The sequence below is a fragment of the Bos javanicus genome, chromosome 13, assembly GCF_032452875.1.
Source record: "Bos javanicus breed banteng chromosome 13, ARS-OSU_banteng_1.0, whole genome shotgun sequence".
In the NCBI taxonomy this organism is placed as follows: Eukaryota; Metazoa; Chordata; class Mammalia; order Artiodactyla; family Bovidae; genus Bos; species Bos javanicus.
The window spans coordinates 78,898,513-78,919,594 of NC_083880.1; the positions used below are offsets into that span (position 1 = coordinate 78,898,513).

The 21,082-nt window shown below is 48.0% G+C and overlaps 1 protein-coding gene across 1 annotated transcript in view; it reads left to right on the forward strand.

Moving 5' to 3' along the window:
* LOC133258802 (collagen alpha-1(I) chain-like) overlaps positions 1–21,082 on the forward strand; it is a 282,801-nt gene that overhangs the window by 32,359 nt on the left and 229,360 nt on the right. The gene's annotated exons all lie outside the window — the stretch shown is intronic.

Genomic DNA, 21,082 nt, shown 5'->3' on the forward strand with positions numbered 1-21,082 from the left:
CCACACTACTGAAGCCCGCATGCCCTAGAGCCCCTGTTCAAGAGCAAGAAAAGCCACCTTAGAAGCCTGTCTACCACAACTAGAGAGAAGCCGATGCAACGATGAAGAGCCAGCATAGCCAAAAATCAGTAAATTATAAAAAATATGAATCCTCTCTTTAAATTTGTGTGTTAATTACAGGTCTGTTGTATTCTTTTTTGGGGGTGGTGCTCGTGGTAAAACATGTGTAATATAAAGGTTGCCATGCTACCCATTTTTAAGTGGATATTTCAGTGCCATTCCATTCACACTTGTTGGATGACCATCACCACCATCCATCTCCAGAACTTCTTCATTACCCCAAACTGAAATCCTATACCCATTAAACACTAACCCCAGACCCCGCCCAATCCCCAGCCCCTTGCAACCTCCAGCTGTTTCTATGAGTGAGACGATTCTAAGTACTTCAACGAAGTAGAGCCCAAAGCCCTGTGTTCTTTTGTGTCAGGTGATGTTCAAGCTGGTTTTAGAAAAGGCAGAGGAACCAGAGATCAAATTGCCAACATCTGCTGGATCATGGAAACAGCAAGACAATTTCAGAAAAACATCTATTTCTGCTTTATTGACTATGCCAAAGCCTTTGACTGTGTGGATCACAATAAACTGTGGAAAATTCTTCAAGAGATGGGAATACCAGACCACCTGACCTGCCTCTTGAGAAATCTGTATGCAGGTCAGGAAGCAACAGTTAGAACTGGACATGGAACAACAGACTGGTTCCAAATAGGAAAAGGAGTACGTCAAGGCTGTATACTGTCACCCTGCTTATTTAACTTATATGCAGAGTACATCATGAGAAATGCTGGGCTGGAAGAAGCACAAGCACCTCAGATATGCAGATGACACCACCCTTATGGCAGAAAGTGAAGAGGAACTCAAAAGCATCTTGATGAAAGTGAAAGTGGAGAGTGAAAAAGTTGGCTTAAAGCTCAATATTCAGAAAACGAAGATCATGGCATCCGGTCCCATCACTTCATGGGAAATAGATGGGGAAACAGTGGAAACAGTGTCAGACTTTATTTTGGGGGGCTCCAAAATCACTGCAGATGGTGACTGCAGCCATGAAATTAAAAGACGCTTACTCCTTGGAAGGAAAGTTATGACCAACCTAGATAGCATATTCAAAAGCAGAGACATTACTTTGCCAACAAAGGTCTGTCTAGTCAAGGTTATGGTTTTTCCTGTGGTCATGTATGGATGTGAGAGTTGGACTGTGAAGAAGGCTGAGCGCCGAAGAATTGATGCCTTTGAACTGTGGTGTTGGAGAAGACTCTTGAGAGTCCTTTGGACTACAAGATCCAACCAGTCCATTCTGAAGGAGATCAGCCCTGGGATTTCTTTGGAGGGAATGATGCTGAAGCTGAAACTCCAGTACTTTGGCCACCTCATGTGAAGAGTTGACTCATTGGAAAAGACCCTGATGCTGGGAGGGATTGGGGGCAGGAGGAGAAGGGGACGACAGAGGATGAGATGGCTGGATGGCATCACTGACTCGATGGACGTGAGTCTGAGTGAACTCCGGGAGTTGGTGATGGACAGGGGGGCCTGGCGTGCTGCGATTCATGGGGTCGCAAAGAGTCGGACACGACTGAGCGACTGAACTGAACTGAACCATTTCCCTTAGCACAGTGTCTCCAGGGTTCATCCAGGCTGTAGTGTGTCTCTCAATTTCATTTCTTTGTAAGGCTGAATAATACTCTGTTGCGTGGATACACCAACGTTTTGTTTATCCGCTCATCTGTTGGTGGACGCTTGAGTTGCTTCCACCTCCTGGCAGCCATGAATGATGTGACGTCGCTATAGACGTGGGTGCACAAATAGCTATTTGAGTCTTTGCTTGCAGTCCTTTGGGGTATATGCCTAGAAGTGCAACTGCCGCGTCTTATGGTCCATCTGCGTTCGCTTTGCTGGGGGGCCACCATGCTGTCTCCTCATCTCATTCTTTCTATGCTGCTTTATAGAAATCCAGTGCGTTTGGTTTCATTTACAGTCAGGGCTGCAGGGACCGTCTTTGGACGTGTCTTCTTGCGCACACAGGAATGTGTATCAAAGGTAATCTCTGACCAAATCAATGCTGCTGGGTTGAGGTTAGACTTAATTAACACGTTTATTTCACTGGAGTAGGGGTTCAGTCTCCTTTGCCAAGTCCATGATTATCTACGACCTCACTCTTATTCTGTTGCTGCAGCTGTGCCCAGTAACTCCCCCTAGGACATGGCAGAGCCACCTGCTGTCTCCATCTACTGAAAGGCAGAAACACAGCCCTGGTGACCTGGCCTTCAGCTTTGTCTGTCTGTCTGTCCCGAGGCTGTGTGACCCTCCAGCTCCCCTATCTGTACCTCTTGAAAGTGCCCTCCTTTTGGGGATTACCAGCAATTCAGCGTCATCTTTCCATTTGGTCTGTGCAGTTTCATCTGCCAGAGCTACTACCCCAAGTAGTTCCTGCTTAATTCATCCCATCCATTTAGTTATTCCTACTTTGCCTCTTCCAGGAAGCCTTCCCTGCTTACTCCTACTCCTCCTTATCTTTCTTTTCTGAACTTAACAATGATAATGGTAGTTTCTGGTACAATCCATATATTACCTTTCAAACTCCTTACACAAGCTCTTTGGGGGAAAACACTGTGGCTATTTATATTTTAAGAGGAGGAAACAAGCGCAGAGAGACGAAGTAACTTGCTCCAGGTCGCTACGCTGTTGGGTTTGGCAGAGCTGGTTCCAAGCTTAAGCAGTTGGGCTTCAGAGTTTTGAAATTCGCAAAGTGAACCTCATGCATCCCGCTTTTGCCGCATTTCTGTCTGAACTCTGCTTTGTCACACCATCAGAAACCAGGAACCCCCTGGCATCACCTCTTATGCACAGCGAGGCTGATGCCCTTCCCGAGAACGCTGTGTCTTTTCCTCTCCTGGTGTTCTAGGTGGATGCAGGGGCTTGGTCCTTCTTATCTTTGTCTCATTATCATCTGTGAGTCAGTCTGCAGGCTGTTTTCCAGGAAAGATGGGAAGTGATTTCCTGTCATCAGTGGGAGCAGGTCGATGGCAAAGGATTCTTAAAAAGAAAAGTCTTTCTGTTTGTGAAAAAGAGCAAAGGAGACTCAGCCAACTCAAGAAGCAGAGTGAATCACTGACCCTCGCTTCAAGAGGGGAGGGACGAACAACATTAACGTGTTAAAATGTACTGATGCCTGTAGATATTAGACCCTAAAAACAGGCAAACGAAACCTCAGTCCCTGATTTCAGGGGTTCACAGTGGAGCCAGACTGGGTGGTCGAGATGCAGTGACAAGGAAGTTTGATCAATGCTAAGAACAAGGCGTCATGGAGGACGGATGCTCCATGCTTACTGGTGTGTGAGTGCGTGTGAGTGCATGTGAGTGTGTGTGTGTATGTGTGTGTGTGCACGTGCATATGTGAGAATGTGTAAGGACACAGGCATTCATGGATATGCGGGAATACTTGGGAGTACGTGAGTGTGTGTGAGAAAGTGTGAGTAGGTGTGCGTGTGTGATTATGTGTATGGGAATATATGTTTAAGTGAGTGTGTATGTCTGTGGTTGAACATGCTAGGTGTGTGTGTGCTCAGTCGTGTCTGAGTCTTTGTGACCCCAGGGACTATAGTCCCCAGACTCCTCTGTCCATGGCATTTCCCAGGAAAGAATACTGGAGTGGGTTGCCATTTCCTACTCCAGGGGATCTTCCTGACCCAGGGATCAAACCTGCATTTCTTATGTCTCCTGCGTTGGCAGGCAGCTTCTTTACCACTGCGCCACCCAGGAGGCTAAGTCTTCCTAAAGAAGCTGGTTGTATTCACTATGTATTGCTGTGCAACAAGCGACAAAACAGTGGCTTAAACAGCAAGCGTGGGCTCACAAGTTCTGTGGGTCAGAAATCAGGGTGGGCTTAGGAGCTGCCTGTCATCAGGTGGGGTTTCATCTGAAGGCTCAGCTGGGGACGGATCAGCTTACAAGCTCCGTCACACAGGTGGCGGGAAGGACTCGGTTCCTCGTGGGCTGTAGGACTGAGCCCCACCTCAGTTCTTGTCACAGGAGCCTCTGCATGGGACACTCACCACTTGGCAGGTGGCTTCCAACTGAGCAAATGAGCTAGCAAGCTGGCAGTGAGCAAGATGGAGACTGGAGTCTTCTGTCACCTAATTTCTTTTGTCTTTTATTTGGCTGCACAGGTCTTAGTTGCGGCACGTGGGTCCTCTGTTACGTCAAGCGGGGCCTCTGTTATGTCATGCGGGGCCTCTGTTACCTCATGTGGGGGTCTTTATTATGTCACGTGGGCCCTCTGTTACGTCACGCGGGGCCTCTGTTTCCTCATACGGGGGCCTCTGTTACCTCACTCGGGGCCTCTGTTATGTCACGTGGGGGGTCTCTGTTACGTCATGCGGGGCCTCTGTTACGTCACACATGGGCCTCTGTTACCTCACGTGGGGCCTTTATTATGTCACGTGGGCCCTCTTGTTACCTCACGCGGGGCCTCTGTTATGTCACGTGGGGCCTATGTTATGTCACGTGGGTCCTCTGTTACCTCACGCGGGGCCTCTGTTACGTCACACGGGGGTCTCTGTTACGTCATGCAGGGCCTCTGTTACCTCACACGGGGCCTTTATTATGTCACGTGGGCCCTCTGTTACCTCACGCGGGGCCTCTGTTATGTCACGTGGGGCCTATGTTATGTCACGTGGGTCCTCTGTTACATCATGCGGGGCCTCTGTTATGTCACGCGGGGGTCTCTGTTACGTCATGCAGGGCCTCTGTTACCTCACACGGGGCCTCTGTTACATTACTCGGGGCCTTTATTATATCACGTGGGTCCTCTGTTACGTCACGTGGGGCCTCTGTTACCTCATACGGGGGCCTCTGTTACCTCACTCGGGGCCTCTGTTATGTCACGCGGGGGTCTCCGTTACGTCATGCGGGGCCTCTGTTACGTCACGCATGGGCCTCTGTTACCTCACTCGGGGCCTCTGTTACGTCACGCGGGGCCTCTGTTACGTCACGCGGGGGCCTCTGTTAGTCACGCGGGGCCTCTGTTACGTCACGCGGGGCCTTTATTATGTCACGCGGGGCCTCTGTTACGTCACGCGGGGGCCTCTGTTACGTCACGCGGGATCTTTTCGCTGAGGCACACGACTGTCTAGGTGAGGGTGGTTGCTGCACACGGGTTCCAGAGCGCGCGGGTTTCAGGAGCTCCCCTTGCGGCTCTCTAGTTGTGGCTCACGGGCTCGGTTGCCCAGGGGGATACGTGATCTTCATTCACCGACCAGGGATTGAACCCGTCCCCCTGCATCGCAAAGTGTGTTCTGAACCACTGGCCCACCAGGGAAGTCCTGTCACCTAATTTCAAAAGTAACAATCCGTCACTTCTGCCACTTTCTGTTTGCGGAAGTGAGTCAGAGGGTCCAGCCTACACTCAAGGGGGAGGGGCTTACACAAGAGTGTGCACACCAGGAGGCAGAAATCATTGAGTCATCCTGGAGGCTGCCTGTCACACGTTTGCTCTGGTCGAGCCTTTAAGGCTGACCTGGAGTTAATCAGGTGACTAAGGGTCAGGCGGTGCTGTAGGCAGGGAGAACCAGTCAGCAGAAGCAGAGAGAGAGAAGAAAGCCCACGGCATCAGGAGAAAGCAGTGCCCGTGTCGCTGGCATTAGCTTGTATGTGTGCTTGCACACACGTGTGCTTGCATGCACATGCGTGTACACACAGGCTTCCCAGGTGGCGCTAGTGGTAAAGAACCCACCCGGCAAGGCAGGTAGACATAGAGACGTGGGTTCCATCCCTGGATTGGGAAGACCCCCTGGAGGACGGCTCAGCAACCCACTCCAGCATTCTTGCCTGGAGAATCCCATGGGCGGAGGAGCCTGGCAGGCTACAGTCCATGGGGTTGCAAAGATTCAGACATGACTGAAGCAACTTAGCATGCATGGACACAGGCGTGAACACACCTGTAGTTATGGGGAGGCATGAGACGAATCTAGAGCACATATTTGCTGCAGAGGCAGTATCACCAACAGGGAAAAAAATTAGTTCTTGCAGGGAGTGAAAAATCTTAGATATTACAGTGGTAAATGGTCCTCCAGAACTCAACCCTGTGTAGTATATCTGAGGTGTTAGAAGAGAGGGTCAATCAGGAAAACACTGTCCAGGAGCCTTGCAATGAGAGTGATGATGAAATAAAGGTCAAGAAATTCTGATCTAAGAAAAGTGAGAGGAGCAGTTACTGGATACTGATAATCCATCAGACGCTGTGTTAAGCATTTTCTATGTTTTCTAATTCAATTTTGCAACAACTCTCTATAGTTTGCACCTTGTACTGTGCTTAGTCGCTCAGTCGTGTCCGACTCTCTGCGACCCCATGGACTGCAGCCTGCCAGGCTCCTCTGTCCATGGCGATTCGCCAGGCAAGGATACTGGAGTGGGTTGCCATGCCCTCCTCCAGGGGATCTTCCCAACCCAGGGATTGAACCCAGGTCTCCAGCATTGCAGGTGGATTCTTTACAGACTGAGCCACCAGGGAAACCCAATTTGCACCTGAGGGAGAAGGAAACTCGGGTGGGCAGCTTCTGACCTGGCCCCCAGAGATCCTCACCCTCTGGTGTTTACACGTCTGTGTAATCCTTTCCCCTTTAATGTGGGCTGGACCTAGTGACTAGCTTCTACCAGAGTAGGGCAGAATGTGTAAGATGTCATGCCTGTGATTAGGCTATAAGGATGGATTTCTTTATAACCACTTAACCCTTGGACTGCAAGGAGATCTAACCAGTCCATCCTAGAGGAAATTAGTCCTGAATATTCATTGGAAGGCCTGATGTTGAAGCTGAAACTCCAATACTTTGGCCACCTAATGCGAAGAACTGACTCATTTGAAAAGACCCTGAGTCTGAGAAAGATTGAAGGTGGGAGGAGAAGGGAACAACAGAGGATGAGATCTTGGATGGCATCCCTGACTCAATGGACATGAGTTTGGGTAAACTCTGGGAGTTGGTGACAGACAGGGAGGCCTGGTGTGCTGCAGTCCATGGGGTCTCAAAGGGTTGGACACGACTGAGCGACTGAACTGAACTGAACTGAATCATGTAAGTGACACTCCTCTGTCACTTTCTTTCAGCTCTTCTCATGTGGTTGCTCTGATGAAGCAGGAGAGATCAGGTGGCAGCAAACTCAGGCGGCTCCTGCCATCTGTCAGCAAGGATATGAGGCACTTACTCCAGAAGCTGCCGAGGTGCTGAATGCTTCAAACACCAGAGGCATGAGCTTGGAAGTGGATCCTTCGTCAGTTGAACTTTCAGATGAGACCGCAGGCTAGCCTGATACTTTCCAACCTGTAAGAGATTCTGAACAGAGGAGCCAGGGGAGCTATGCCTGGATTCCTGATCCCCGGAAACTGTGAGGTAACAAAAGTGTGTTGTTTTAAGCCTCTAACTTTTGAAGTTATTTTATTATTTTGAATTTTTTGGCCACACTATCTGGCATGTGGAATCGTAGTTCCCAGACCAGGGATCGAAACCGTGCCTCCTGCATTAGAAGCACAGAGTCTTAACCTGTAGACCACCAGGGAAGTCCCAGGTGGTAATTTTAAAATGCAGCAATATATAATAAAGAAACAGGCTCGGAGAAGTAAAGGCACTGGTCCAAGGTCACACAGCTATGATCCCAGACCTGGGCTACTAATGCTCAGCTCAGTTCTCTTTATCATCCCCCCTGCGCCTCTAGAGTCTAGATCACACGGCCTTAAATGCTTGGTGCAGGAGTGGGGCCCCTTTCATGAAGGTGATGGGAAGCTGGGGAAGGTTTTGGTGGGGAGTGACGTGGGGGTGGGGGAAAGCTTGTGTCTTCTTGAGTCGAATATCTGGATTCCAGCTGGCAGTGGCTAGCCTGGGAGCCGGGGACATCGGGATCATGCCAGCAAGACCTTGGAATGTTCTCAGGAATGAAGCTGAGGGTCAGAAGTAGCAAAAGAAATACCCTCTTGGTCTCCTTCCCATCATGGTTTCCTGAAGACCCCTGTGTTCAGAAGGAAGGCAGGCAGAAGTCCACAGCTGAATCCAGGTGCTGGCTCTGTTCCCCGGGACAGTCACGGACTCCTGAGGGTCATGTTCTCTGCGTTTGGGCTGTCACCACAGTGGCCTCCCTCTGGACGCTTGACCCACACTCTCTGGCGGGCAGCATATCTGCGACCACCCGTGGCCCCGGCGAGAGCTGCTCGGGAGGCTGGAGCCTTTCATTTCCTTGTAACAATAGTGCTGGAAAATAGCTTTCTGGACTTGGCCCCAAACTGATAATTAAAGGAACGCTTTATCGCCAGCAAGGGCAGAAGTGTCTACCAATGGCCTTTCAGAAAAAGGAAAAAAAATAAAAATAGCCTCACTCCCTTCAGTGTCTTTGTGTTCAAGTGGAAATAGCTGACAGGTTTGGGAACAGCCTCAGCTGTTTATCTCTCCTCTGTTTTTCTGCCAGGGACGCGAAGGGATGTTCTTCGCAGACTGAGAGTTTTAGTTTGGTTTCTGATTCTGCATGGACCCAAAGGCCCCATCGGTTCTGTCTTTGGCTTCCTGGGGCCATGTTGTTAGAACACACCTTAGGGTCAGCTGCAGGGATCCACGCGGACCTAGGCAAGGCCCAGGCCTTAGCAGTAGGGTGTGAGAGTGCGGGCTTTGCACTCAGATTGCCCCGGAAGCCAGCACTGGTTCTGGCATTCTCTAGCTGTGTAGACTTGGGCAAATTTATTCAATTTTCTGAGCCTCGGGTTTCTGACCAGTCAGTTGGTTGTACCTACCAGACAGGAGATCGTGAGGATGAAAAGGGAAGATGCGGGGAAAGCACTTGGCCTGGCACCTGGCAGATATGAAGCGATCCAAAATCTTAGCAAGATATTGATGCTAGTGGGGGTCAGGGGGTGGGGAGAGTTTGGAGGGTAAGAAAGGGCCAGCCTGCAGCCCCCGAAGATCATACCCATGGACCTGATGCGGCTTAGTTGAAGCAGCATGTTCTGGAAGTTCCCTGGTGGTTCAGTGGTTAAGATTCTGAGCTTTCAATGCAGGGGACACAGGTTCAATCCCCAGTCGGGGAATTCAGACCCCACATGTTGCATGGCGTGGCCGCCCCCCAAAAAGTGTAACCGTTTAAAAGAAAGGCTTGATGTCCTCCAGGAACACCAGCTATGGGGCCTCCCTAAAACTCCGAGCTTTGTTGTCCTGCTTGTCGTCCACGAGGGGCCCTAGTCATTGATGGTAATCAGGTTATTAAAGATGGTAAACAGGTTAATCATGTTAGGGATTAAGGATACCACAGACGGGTTTGTATTTGTCTTGGGTTGTTTGAAATAAAAGATCCAATTGATGTATATGTGTTAACAAGACTTTTTTTTTTTTTTTTGGTTTTGTGATTAAAGACGTAATCCTGACTAGAGGCTAAAAGGTCTGGTGTGATGGAAGGAGCCCTGTAGCGGTCTGGACGTCTGGTCTGAGGCTGACGCGTGTTCTAGCGCCCTCTTGGCTCAGCTTCCCTAAGCGGGACGGCAGCAGCCGGCATCTCTAACCGTGTGGTGGTCCCTCCCCGCTCTGTTTGTGTGCCTTGGGGCAAGTGGGCTCAGCAGTCTACGCCTTTGATGTCACTTGTGAAACGGGGCTGATAATCGCCCCAGCTCATGGGACTATTGTGAGGTTACGGCCGTGGATGCGCCTCCCTTCTGCAGGTGCCTGGCACGTGGTAGGAGTCGGACGAGAGGGGCTGCTGGAGGAGCGTCCTTGGAGGGGAATACTGCCTTGGAGGGGGGCTCCTCGGGGACGGAGCCTGAGCCCGGACGGCAGAGCCTGCGCTTTGCTGGGGGGCACCCCCACGACAGAGGGGCTGAGGCAAGCAGCATGGGGCAGGAGAGAAACTGAGTCAGCCTGGGGTCTCAGCTTCAGCCTGTTCCCGGTGGTGGGCGGGTGAGGGGGGCTCTGGCGTGTGAACTGCACAGAACTGGTCCCACCAGGAGGCAAGCGGCTAGACCCTGGGACCCTGTGTCAGCCGGCCGATGCTCCCGGTGTGGAGGGGGGCAGGTGGGGGCTTCCTTGCGCAGGAAGGTCATTTGCTGGGTTGGGAGGAGCTGGGAGCCAGGGGATGCCAGTGCTCACTCATGCACCGTAGGTCGGGCCGGGTGCGCGCCTGGTAAGGGGTGGGGGGCGGCACCCTCAGGACCTTCTGCCTGTAAAAGATGGAGACACCACGGTCCTCGCTCTTGCCACGCAGACTCTCGTGGGATCACGGCCTGGGCCGGGGACTCATGCTTGTTGGTGGCGTCGTCTACCTGGACTCCATGCTTCGTCTCCTCTGCCCTGCTGCTACCCGGCAGTGGAGGTGGGAAGGTGTCTGAGCCCTTTGCACGCTTCTTCTCTCCCTGTGCTGGAAATGAAAGCAGCCAGAAACATTGCCCCCCCAGAGGCCAGAGAGATGAGATCCTGGGGGCTGCTTGATGTGAGAGAAATCACTATAAAAAGCACATTACTGCAGCGATGGAGAGAGGGATGGTAGCAGGCAGTCCCCGGGGAAGCGAGGTACCTTGGCCAGTCATCAGAAGGCTTCCCAGGGGTGTGAATAGAATTCTTCCCTGTGCTAGAGGCTGAGCAATTCCAGGCCATGAAATTTGCTGCAATTCGGTTCTGTCCTTGCAGATAAAGTGGATGGGTGTTAGGATTTGACAGATGAAGTCCCCTTGGCTAGGGACGTAACCACAGTGGGCTAGGGGACAGTGTCTCAGGGCTGTAGGAGGTCGGGGGGCGAGTCCTAGAATCAGGGAGAGGCAGGGCTGAGAGAAGCTGTGTTTCATAAACTAAAGACCTAAGACACAGCACAGAGTCAGCCAGTCTCAAATAGATTAGCCTGGGAGCAGCCCCATCCTTGTGATTGGGGTGTGGAGCCCAGAGGGAGGTATTGTGGAGCAGGTGTGTGGGATGGGAGCTGTGCATACACTCATTTTTCTGTCTGCCCATCCATCATCCATCCATCCATCGTCTATCCATTCATCCATCTATTCATCCAGCCATCATCCACCCGTCATCCATCCTTCCACCCATTCTTCACCATTAATTTAAAAATTTCTGTTGAACAGTTAATGCATTCACATGGAAAAATTCAAATAGAACAATGGAGTAAAAGGTAACAGCAGTAGCAACTTGGTTTTCCTCCTTAGAGAATAAGTTACCATTTCTTTTGGTTCCTTCCAGAAACATTTTGCAGTCACACAAATGTATCAGTGTGTACAAATGGCAGAAAACTGTATTTTATGCCTTGCTCTTTTAGCCTGTCTTTAAGACACAGATGGCAACTATGTCAGCTTGGGCAAGCTCAGGGTGTGCCACGAATGTTTCAGGAACCAGGGTGAGTGCAGAGAACTGTAGACCCAGGCTTTGAAAAGTTCTGCCAAGTGGCTTCCCAGAAATCGAACATCAGTAAGATCTAATTTTTCACTTTCTGTCTGAGTAGGGACAGCTGGAGTTTCATTCATCTGCAGTACTTGACATTAAATGGTTTTCTTTGCTACTTTTCCAACCCCCCAAAAAAACTAACAGGGCTTTTCCCACTGATGTTGCTGAGTAACCAGTTTTCCACAACAAAGCCATGAGCAAATTACCTGTTGTTATTCTAGCAACGTTCATACCTATTGCTGAAAGAGGGCTCCCTTTATCCACACATGTAAACTGGATTTTCATGCCCAATTCTTCATTTTCCCCAACTTTTCAAATCTATAGAAAAGGTAAAAAAATAATATAATGACCAGACAACCTTTTCCCTTCACCAATTATTGGCATTTGACATTTTTTTTTGCCATATTTTTCATTTTTTTGCCACATTTTTCACTTTTTTCCCCAAACCGTTTGAAATTAGATTGTGGACATCATGATCCTTCACCTCTCGGGAGTCTGCATCTCCTAAGAACTAGGATATTCTCTTACGTAGCTACAATACTGTCATCATGCTCAAACACTTAATAATTGGTACGACTGTTTTATCTAACATAAAATTCATATTCAGAGTTTCCAATGACCTTCTTCTTGTTCTTTGAAGCTACTTTTCTTTTCTGATCCAGTCAAGGGTTATACATTACATTCAGTTGTCCTGTCTCTTAGGGCTCTTGCCTAGAATGTTCCCCACACCCCCTTCCCATCGACTTTGTTCTTTCTGCTCCACGTGACGCTGGGATTAATTTTTTTTTTGCCAACATACCACAGCGCGTGGGACCGGGGATCCCTGACCAGGGACTGAACCCTGGATTGGAAGATGGAGTCTTGAGCACTGGATCACCAGGGAAGCCCAACCCTGGCAATTTTTGAAGAACCAGCCAGCTGTCTCCTTGAGTGTTCAATAACTTGGATGTGTTTAATTATTGCCTTCTGACTAGATATAGAATAAATCTCTTTGGTAAATGTCACACAGGGGGTGTTTTTCACTTACTGCCGGGTCCCTCTGGGAGGCACATCACGTCAGTCACTTTCCACCATTGGTAATGCTGCTTTTGAGCACTATTCAAGGTGGTATTTGCTAGTAAAGGGACTTCTTTCCTTTTATAAGGAACAGTCGAGGCTGACAGTTCTGTTCCAAACAGCCTTTCTTCAATGGTTTTAACATCCACTGATGATCCTTGCCGAAATCCATTATTATATTGGCAGTTACAATCTCTAATTTTGTCTTTCATTCTACATTTGTTATCTGGTGCTCGCATGCGTGCTAAGTCGCGTTAGTCGTGTCCAACTCTGTGCAATCCTATGGATCATAGCCTGCGAGGCTCCTCTGTCCATGGGATGCTCCCGGCAAGAATAATGGAGAGGGTTGGCAAGCCCTCCTCCAGGGGATCTTCTTGACTCAGAGATCGAACCCTTGTCTCTTACATCTCCTGCAAAGAAACCAGCAGGGTTCTTTAGCGCTAGCGCCACCTGAGAAGCCCTTATTGTCTGGTGTTCTTGCGTCAAGAAGGGCTCCATCCGCCTGTGTCTCCCTCTCACCTGTAAGTTTCTTATTTTCAGTATTGTTGTGGTCTTACAGAGCCTCTCCACTTCCCACAAGATTTGGCCAGGCACAGCCCCTCCAAGCTGGCTGCTTTGGCCTTCTCACAAATCTCCATCCGTTTTGAGCATCACTTACTCGCTTACACAACAGAATGTTCCCCCAGAAATGGAATCAGTCATTTCCCCTTTTAGAAGAGGCATGGTATTTATTTATTTAGTTGTTTATTTGACTGAGCTGGGTCTGTGTTGCTCTGCGTGGGCTTCTCTCTAGTTGCGGTTCTCCAGCTCCTCATCACAGGGACCTCTCTTGTTGCGGAGCACGGGCATGCTAGGGGAAATGATTGATGCTGGGTGTGCTTTTTTGTTATTACTTCTAGCTCTTTTGAGTGCAGAGCTGGGATACGTTTGTATTTAGATCATGAGTTCATAGTGATTTTTCCTGCCAAATTTTCCTCACCTCTCCTCATTCCATATTTGTATCTTCATTCTCCCATAGCGAGAGTCCTAATTTCCAAAAAAAAAAATGTAGTATATTACTCATTTAATCTATGAACACACAGAACACTTTCCGAATTACGGTCCTTTTGTCACAAATCTCCTAAATCAAGCTCAGAGTTTCTTTGCAGTTCTTTTTGTCCCGTCCACTGAGGGTGTCCAGTTAGAAAAGCATCTAAAAATTACTTGAATCAGTTATTTTCTCTGTGGATGACATTATTTATTTGCTGTAAGATAGAGTTGTTCCTGCTTGTTTTCAGTTTTAGGGTTTGCATCCCTCTATTCCTTTTTATTTAATTTACATGGTTCAAAAGCAAAACTATATCACAAGTTATACTCAAAGGGATATGCCTCCCTTCTCGACCTTTGACCCCATCCTCATCTCACACTATGGCAAACAGTTTTCATAAATTTCTGGGTTTTTCTTCCCATGCTTTGTTTCAATGAAACCATCACACACACCCCCCACCCACACTTGCTTTTTCCCCTTGACAGTGACAATATATCCAAGAAATAACTGCATATCAGGTCACAGGCTGATTCCTCTTCTCCTTCTTTTTTCTTTTTTTAACACTTTCTTATTATTCTAAGTGTGGTGGTACCATATTTTATTCAATTACTCTCCCATGGATGATCATTTAAATTTAGATGATTTTTCATATTTTGCTATCACAAATAACGCTGCAATGAATAGTCATGCGCATATTTTTCATATTCATGGAGTTATATATCTGCAAATAAATTCCTAACAGTGGAATTTGGTGGGTCAAAGAGTAAAAGCATATGTAAATTTACCAATTTGGTAGGGGAGAAATAACTCATGTAGTTTTAATTTCCATTTCTCTTATGAATAAAGTTGAGCATCTTCTTATGTTTGTCTCTTTTATTTTCTGTTAACTGTTCATGTCCTTTGCCTATTTTTCCAACAGATTTTTGGTCTTCCCCCCCTCTCTTTTAAAGAGTTCTTCATATAGTTAAGAGATTAATCCTTTATATATATATATGCCTATGATACGGCTGTAATATATTATTAGCTGAAAAATTAGTTGCAGATATATTCTCTTGGCTTCTCACTTGTTTTTTGAGTTTTCTTATTTTAAAAATGTCATAATTCTTCATTTTAATTCATGTATTTTTATAGTCTCATAACTCTAGGTTTAAATCTGAGATTTCTCTTTCTTTTGTATGTCTTTATCTAACTAACTACCAAGGCTTGATGTCCTTTCTTCTGACTGTTTCTTGAATCTGTTATTTCCCTTTCACAGACCGTGATTAATATCTTAGTGATTGTGTCCATGTGGCCATGAGATCCACTCTCCTGGATCCAGATTTTCTGCTCCTAAGCGGCCTGAATTATCTTCTTAGACCTCTTAATATTGCCCTGAAAGTTTCAGAGGTTTTATTTACTTTTGGAAAAAATCTTTTTTTTCCATCTGACCTTCAGATTGGATAATTTCTGTTGACCTGTGTTCTAGGTGAGCAAGTCTTTCCTCTGTCATTTCCGCTCTGCCATTATACTTGCCCATTGAGCTTTATTTCATATTCTGTGTTTTTCAGACCTAGAATTTCTATTTGGTTTTTTTGCATCTTCTCTTCCTGTTGAAGTGTTCTATCATGTTCATTATGATCAGGTATTCCTTTAAATCTTTGGGCAGTTATAGTAGCTCTTGAGAATAAGCTACATTTTCCCATTTCCTTGCATGATGAATAATTTTGTTTTTATCTTAAACATTGTGAATATCATACCATAGAGACTTAAGATTGTTTTACATTTCTAAAGAGTGTTTGGTTTTTGGATTTTTTTTTTTTGTAGGCAGTTGAGTTGATTGAAATAAAATCATAAAATCTGTCTCTTGAATGGTGGCTAATATCTTAGTTTAGTGGGTTTTTTTTAACCCTTAAATAAAATTGTAAAATCTGTCTTTTGAGTAATGGGTAATATCTTAGTTTAGTGTTTTTTTTTTTTTTTTAACCCTTATCTAAGCTTCTTGGAGTCTTCCTCATGCTATTCAGGGAATAGATGGGTCTTCCGCATTGCAGGGGGATTCTTTACCAGCTGAGCCACCAGGGAGGCCCAAGAATACTGGAGTGAGTAACCTATCTCTTCTCCAGGGGATCTTCGTGACCCAAGAATTGAACCAGGGTCTCCTGCATTGCAGATGGATTCTTTACCAGCTGAGCCGCCAGGGAAGCAGACTGAGATTTGGGCAAAGTTTATACACAGACTTTGGGAGCCTTTCCTCTCTGTGTCTCTCCTTTTTAGGATTCCCGACGTCCCTCACTTTCTTGCGGCTGCAGTTGCTCCAAACTCTGTCTTCCAGTTATTCAAGCCGGAAAGGTTGTGGGTTTTCTATCAGAGTTTTAGCTTCCCATGTAGCACTGACTGTGCCCTGACCTCAGGCTAAGAAAGTGTAAAAAGTCAGGAAAGCTACCTCCTGCCTTTCCCTTCTTCCTGGGCCCCTGCCTCTGTAAAGCCCACCTGCTTTGGCTGACTTTCCAGTGCCTTCTTGCGGTGGCTCCCTCTGCCCCCTGAGTTTGTTGCTGTTATTTGTGGGAGAGTCAGTTCAGTAGGAGCTTACTCAGCAGGAAGCAGAACTCTGATTAATTTGTCAAAAGCATTTTCAGCCTTTCCCTCTTTGTCAAGAACTGGCTCCTCTTACTTGTCACGTGTTAAAGGTCAAGATGCATGTGGCAAAATACTTGCAGTTCGAGTTGTCGGTTCGTCCGTCTGTCGGTGCCTTTACTGTGCAGTGGATCCAGTCACAGAGTCTTTATTTAACCACGGAGAATGAAAATGTCAATGTGCTGTTTGAAAATAAAGATGATATTTAGAAGAATAGCAAACATGTCTAATTATTTCTAATGATTAGTATTTATACTTACTCAGTGGAGGGTGTAATTAAGAGCATGTTCTAAAGGAATACAAACCCCTCAATACAATCAAGTATCGTCTTATCATCTTGCATTCTCTGTTACTCATAGTTGCTAAAATTAACTCTGGTTTTTCCCATCTTGCTTGAAGAAACACCCTTTTACCTATCTATACCTTAACTTTCTGCTCGCTCACAGGTTTCCTAGCAACTGGGCTAATGAATTTTGTATTCTGGTATACTATGCTATTTTTAAGTACCAAAATACTGCCTTTAAAAAAGGTAATACTGTTATTTTAAGAAATCTGAAGCTGAATCATTTACATCTCGAGACTTCAAGAGAGCTTTATGCTTCCTTGAGAGTTTTAATTGAACAAAAGATCACCTGTTTAGAAAATGTGTTTCTCATCTCCATGAACCTCAAGAGAAGGTAAAAATAACATGTATTTGACAAGGCAAAGCGTGTGTTTCAGAGCTGCCACTAATGAAAGTTCTCCGCGTTAGTGTGATGAGAACATGACCATATTGGAGCTGAGGTGGGGACTTCTGCAGCCACTGCTGAACCCAGTGATTCTGCAACCGTTTATGAAAACCATGAGAGCGCTCGAAGGTGAGCGGGCAACAGTTTCCTTAAGGGAAAACCCCAGGCTCCTATCAGTAAAAAATTATACTCTCTGTGAAGAAATCAGCTATTCCAAAGGGTCTCAAAGTTACTTGAATATCAAAGTGTCAGAAGGAAATACCTGGATTAGCTAACGCTGTCCTCTCCATTCCTCTGAGTAGGGTTTTTTTTAACATCTTGACAATTTTTCATGACAAAATGCTCGGGAATCAACTGTGAGACATCACTGATACACACTTATTTTTTAACGATTGCATTTAATGAATCATAATATTTAAAAAAATTTTCCAGTTATTAAAGCTTCCTTTTATTTTTACTCAGTGTTGAATATGTTACTTTCCTAACACTTTGTTGGGTTTTATATGCTAATAATTTGCATTAAATGTGCAGTGTGTGCCCTTGTACTTTCTGTGCTGATTGTAGTGCTCAGCGTTTCATAACGTTTTTACATTTATGTATTCAAGTTACAGTGGATGATTCATTTCAGTGGCTTAAAGTAGGTTTATTCATTTCATACACTTTTTGATGAGACTACTGTGTTAAATACAAAATGCAGGTATAGTCATTTTCCAGTGGTACCTGTACTCACGTGTCTGGCCACTAGTAGAGCTATATCTGCTGCTAAATTCCTAGGAGAGGATTCTTATCTGCACTCTGCCAATCTCAGAAAGGCGGGCTGGGTGAGGACCAAGTCCTCAGAGGCTGCCTGGTGGATGAGAAAGGATGGATTCAGGTGTTAGACAGAACGTGCCCCCGCGTTTGTATCCCAGTTACAGGGTTCACGCCTCTGAGCCTGAGTTTCCCTGTTTGTAAAGCAAGGATCGAGTTTTGTTCACACTAGAGGGTTCCTGTGATCATTAAACGAGCACGGGCCAACGCGGCTGTCTCCTCGGAGACGCTGGCCTGTGTTAGTCCTTTGTCCCACCTTCCCTGAAAGATACTCCCTGCTAGAAAGCAAGCACCGGGCAACAGAAACGGAGCCTGGGCACCGCGGCCCGTGAGGGTGTCATCCGTGTGATGACCCCTGGCTCCACTGAAGGGGAAGCAAGTGTCTGTGAGCCCAGAATGAGCTTGCTCAGGGGTGCCGGGGAAGGAAATTGATAGACGAAGACGGATTGAGGAGTCTAGGGTCAGAAAGCCCCCCAGGTTCACATGGCATTTACATGTTCTCCTTGGAATGCCTCTCGACGTGAATGAAGAGTAAACTGAAGCGTGGGAGCTGCAGTGTGGTAGCCCGTTCCTTTGTTCGTGGAAGGGCTGTGAGGCTGCCGGCAGGAGCCAACGGGGCTGTGAGAAGGCGCTTGTTTCAGAGCCTTTTGGAGGAGCGGGAGGGAGGGTGGAGGGTGGAGGGGGCATTGCCGCTGTCCCTTTGGAACCCTTCAGGAAACCTCGGGTTAACTATTAACACTTTCCAGTGACACCACAGCACATTGTCCCATCTCTTTCCTTGCTGAATAATTCAGAGTTCAGCGGGCTTGGCAGCCAAGAAGGCGAGCGTGCGTGAGTGTGCCTGCGTGTGTGCGTGCGTGTGCATGTGTGTGTGTATGTGCATGTGCTTGCATGTGTGCACACACGCGTGTGCGTGCGTGCATGTGCGTGTGTGCATGTGTGTGCGTGCATGTGCATGTGCGTGCACGTGTGCACATGTGTGTGTTTGTGTGTGTATGTGTGGTCATTATTTGTGGTGATTCCAAGTTTATTCGATTTTTGCGAACCTCCGTCTATTTATCTGATTCCATGACATGAATCTAACTGCTTTGAAAATTTGGCTGACAAACCCGATCTCGCTCAGCCACCGCCCAGGCTGTGATGAGCTCCCAGTGCAGCATGCCACGCATCACTTCCCCAAGTCCGTTTTTAAAATACTGGCGACGCTGTTTATTTCATTAAGGCTTTGTGCCTGCGCTGATTAAACAGACTCATCCACGGGAGGGAGATGTGGGTTACAAAGCTTTAACCCCCCTCAGGCCCCCACTGGTGGTCAGGTCCGCCTGTCCCACTGTTGTGAACGGGAACTTTCTCCTCTAACCACAAGCACAGTACTGGGCACACGATGGGAATCGGCTTTCACTCAAGATCCCCCAGACGCTGACTAGATCCAAATGTTTATGGACGATTTCTGGGGACACTCTCTCCATTCATTCAAATCAGGACTCAGTTCAATAGATGTGTATTACCCGGTCCCAGGATGGCTACTGGGGCTCCCCAGGTGGCTCAGTGGTAAAGAATCCGCCTGCCAATGCAGGAGACCCGGGTTCAATCCCTGGGTCAGGAAGATCCCCTGGAGGAGGGCATGGCAACCCACTCCAGCATTCTTGCCTGGAGAATCCCATGGACAGAGGAGCATGGCAGCTCCAGTCCATGTTCCAAATGCTGAGATACAGCAGAGGACAAAGTGATGAGAATCCCTGAACTTACCTTCTGGGTTTAGGGGTAGGAAGCATAGACTTTAATTATTAATTAAAGATAATAATTAATAAACAGATGTACCCCAGAGTGTGATAAGTGCTAAGGAGCAACATATAGCCTGGGAGAAAGGCAGACAGTGGGTGAGGAGGGCAGAGGAGGTACCACATCTTGCTGGCTCCACAGACATACCCACTGCCCGACTGATGGGTACTGACCGGAAGCCAGGCCACTGTCAGCAGATCAGGATGGCTGATTAAAATCTGGTGGGAGTGGGGTGGAATGGATATGTCACAGTGACTTTGGGACTCTCGGTCCCCGAAGACTTCCTCGTGGAGCAGGGCAGGAGTGGGGAGAAGGAGGGGATGGCCTCAGCGTGGAGTCCGCCCTGGCATAGCTACTCTGCGAGGTCTTCATCTGCTCTCTCTCTGGTTGTCCTCCTCTTTCTCTGACTAATGCTTATTCATACTGTACACCCTAGTTTAAACAGCACATTCTCGGGGCCGGGGAGGGGGTTCGCTGTTTCCCAGACTAGGTTGAGGGGTTTCCCAGGTGGCGCTAGTGGTAAAGAACTTGTCTGTCAATGCAGGAGATCTAAAAGATGCAGGTTCGATCCCTGGGTCAGGAAGATCCCTTGGAGGAGGGCATGGTAACCCACTCCAGTATTCTTGCCTGGAGAATCCCATGCACAGAGGCACCTGCTAGGCTATGGTCCATAGGATCACACAGAGTCAGACACCGCTGAAGCGACTCAACATGCAGACTAGACTGAAACCCTCTTCCCAGGATTGCTCAGCTCCCTGTGCTTTTCCATCACCACCATGTACCCCTGTGACTTTTTGGCGTGCCTGTCATTTCAGTTAGACTCTAGCAGCTGGACGGTGGCTTCACAGCTACCGGAGGCTAATGGCGCAGTAGCTGCCCTTCCCTGCCCTCTGGAACATCCTCCAGGCAGGGGCTCTCTCGAGAAGGAAAGAGAAGGAAAGAAAGGATGGTCACAAAGCATAAGGGAGACACAGAGGCAGCGGCGGCCTCGTGAGGTGGAGGAAAGCGTCATGTGGGGAGCTGATGTCAGTTCCGTGCCGAAGAGCGAGTAGGCATGTTCCAGGTGGAGTGCGAGGGTGGGCGTTCCAGGGAGACGGGAGAGCAGGTGCAGGAGCGCGGAGGTGCGGAACCGCACAGTCTGCTCGCAGAGCCATTTGTGTGCCGAGTCCGGGGAAGGATGTCAGGAGGGGCAGGGAGCGGGGTCAGTGAATCCGAGGCGGTCAGCAGAGGTCACAGTACGAAGGACCTTGTGCGCTGTGTTTGACCGTGGGCTTTGCCCCGAGGCTCGGTGGAATCTACTGCTTTTTTATGAGTGGACGGCACGATGACGTTTCTGTTGCAGAAAGATGACGGGGGTTGTGGAGTCAGGGAGGCGGGGCTGAGAAGGTACCGATGCTCATTGTGATAGATCCGGAAGCTAACTCCTGTCCTTTGTCCCAGCTTCAGGGACAGGAAGCTGGACAGTGGCCCCCACCGCTACATGGGCCCTCTCTCCATCATGAGAGCAGCATGAGAAACGGCAGCTGGGGTCGGTATGGACCAGTGAAATGAGAGGGGTTCTCCATGCCCCTGGCTGCCATCCAGGTGGCTGGAAGGGGGCACATTTGGGGAAA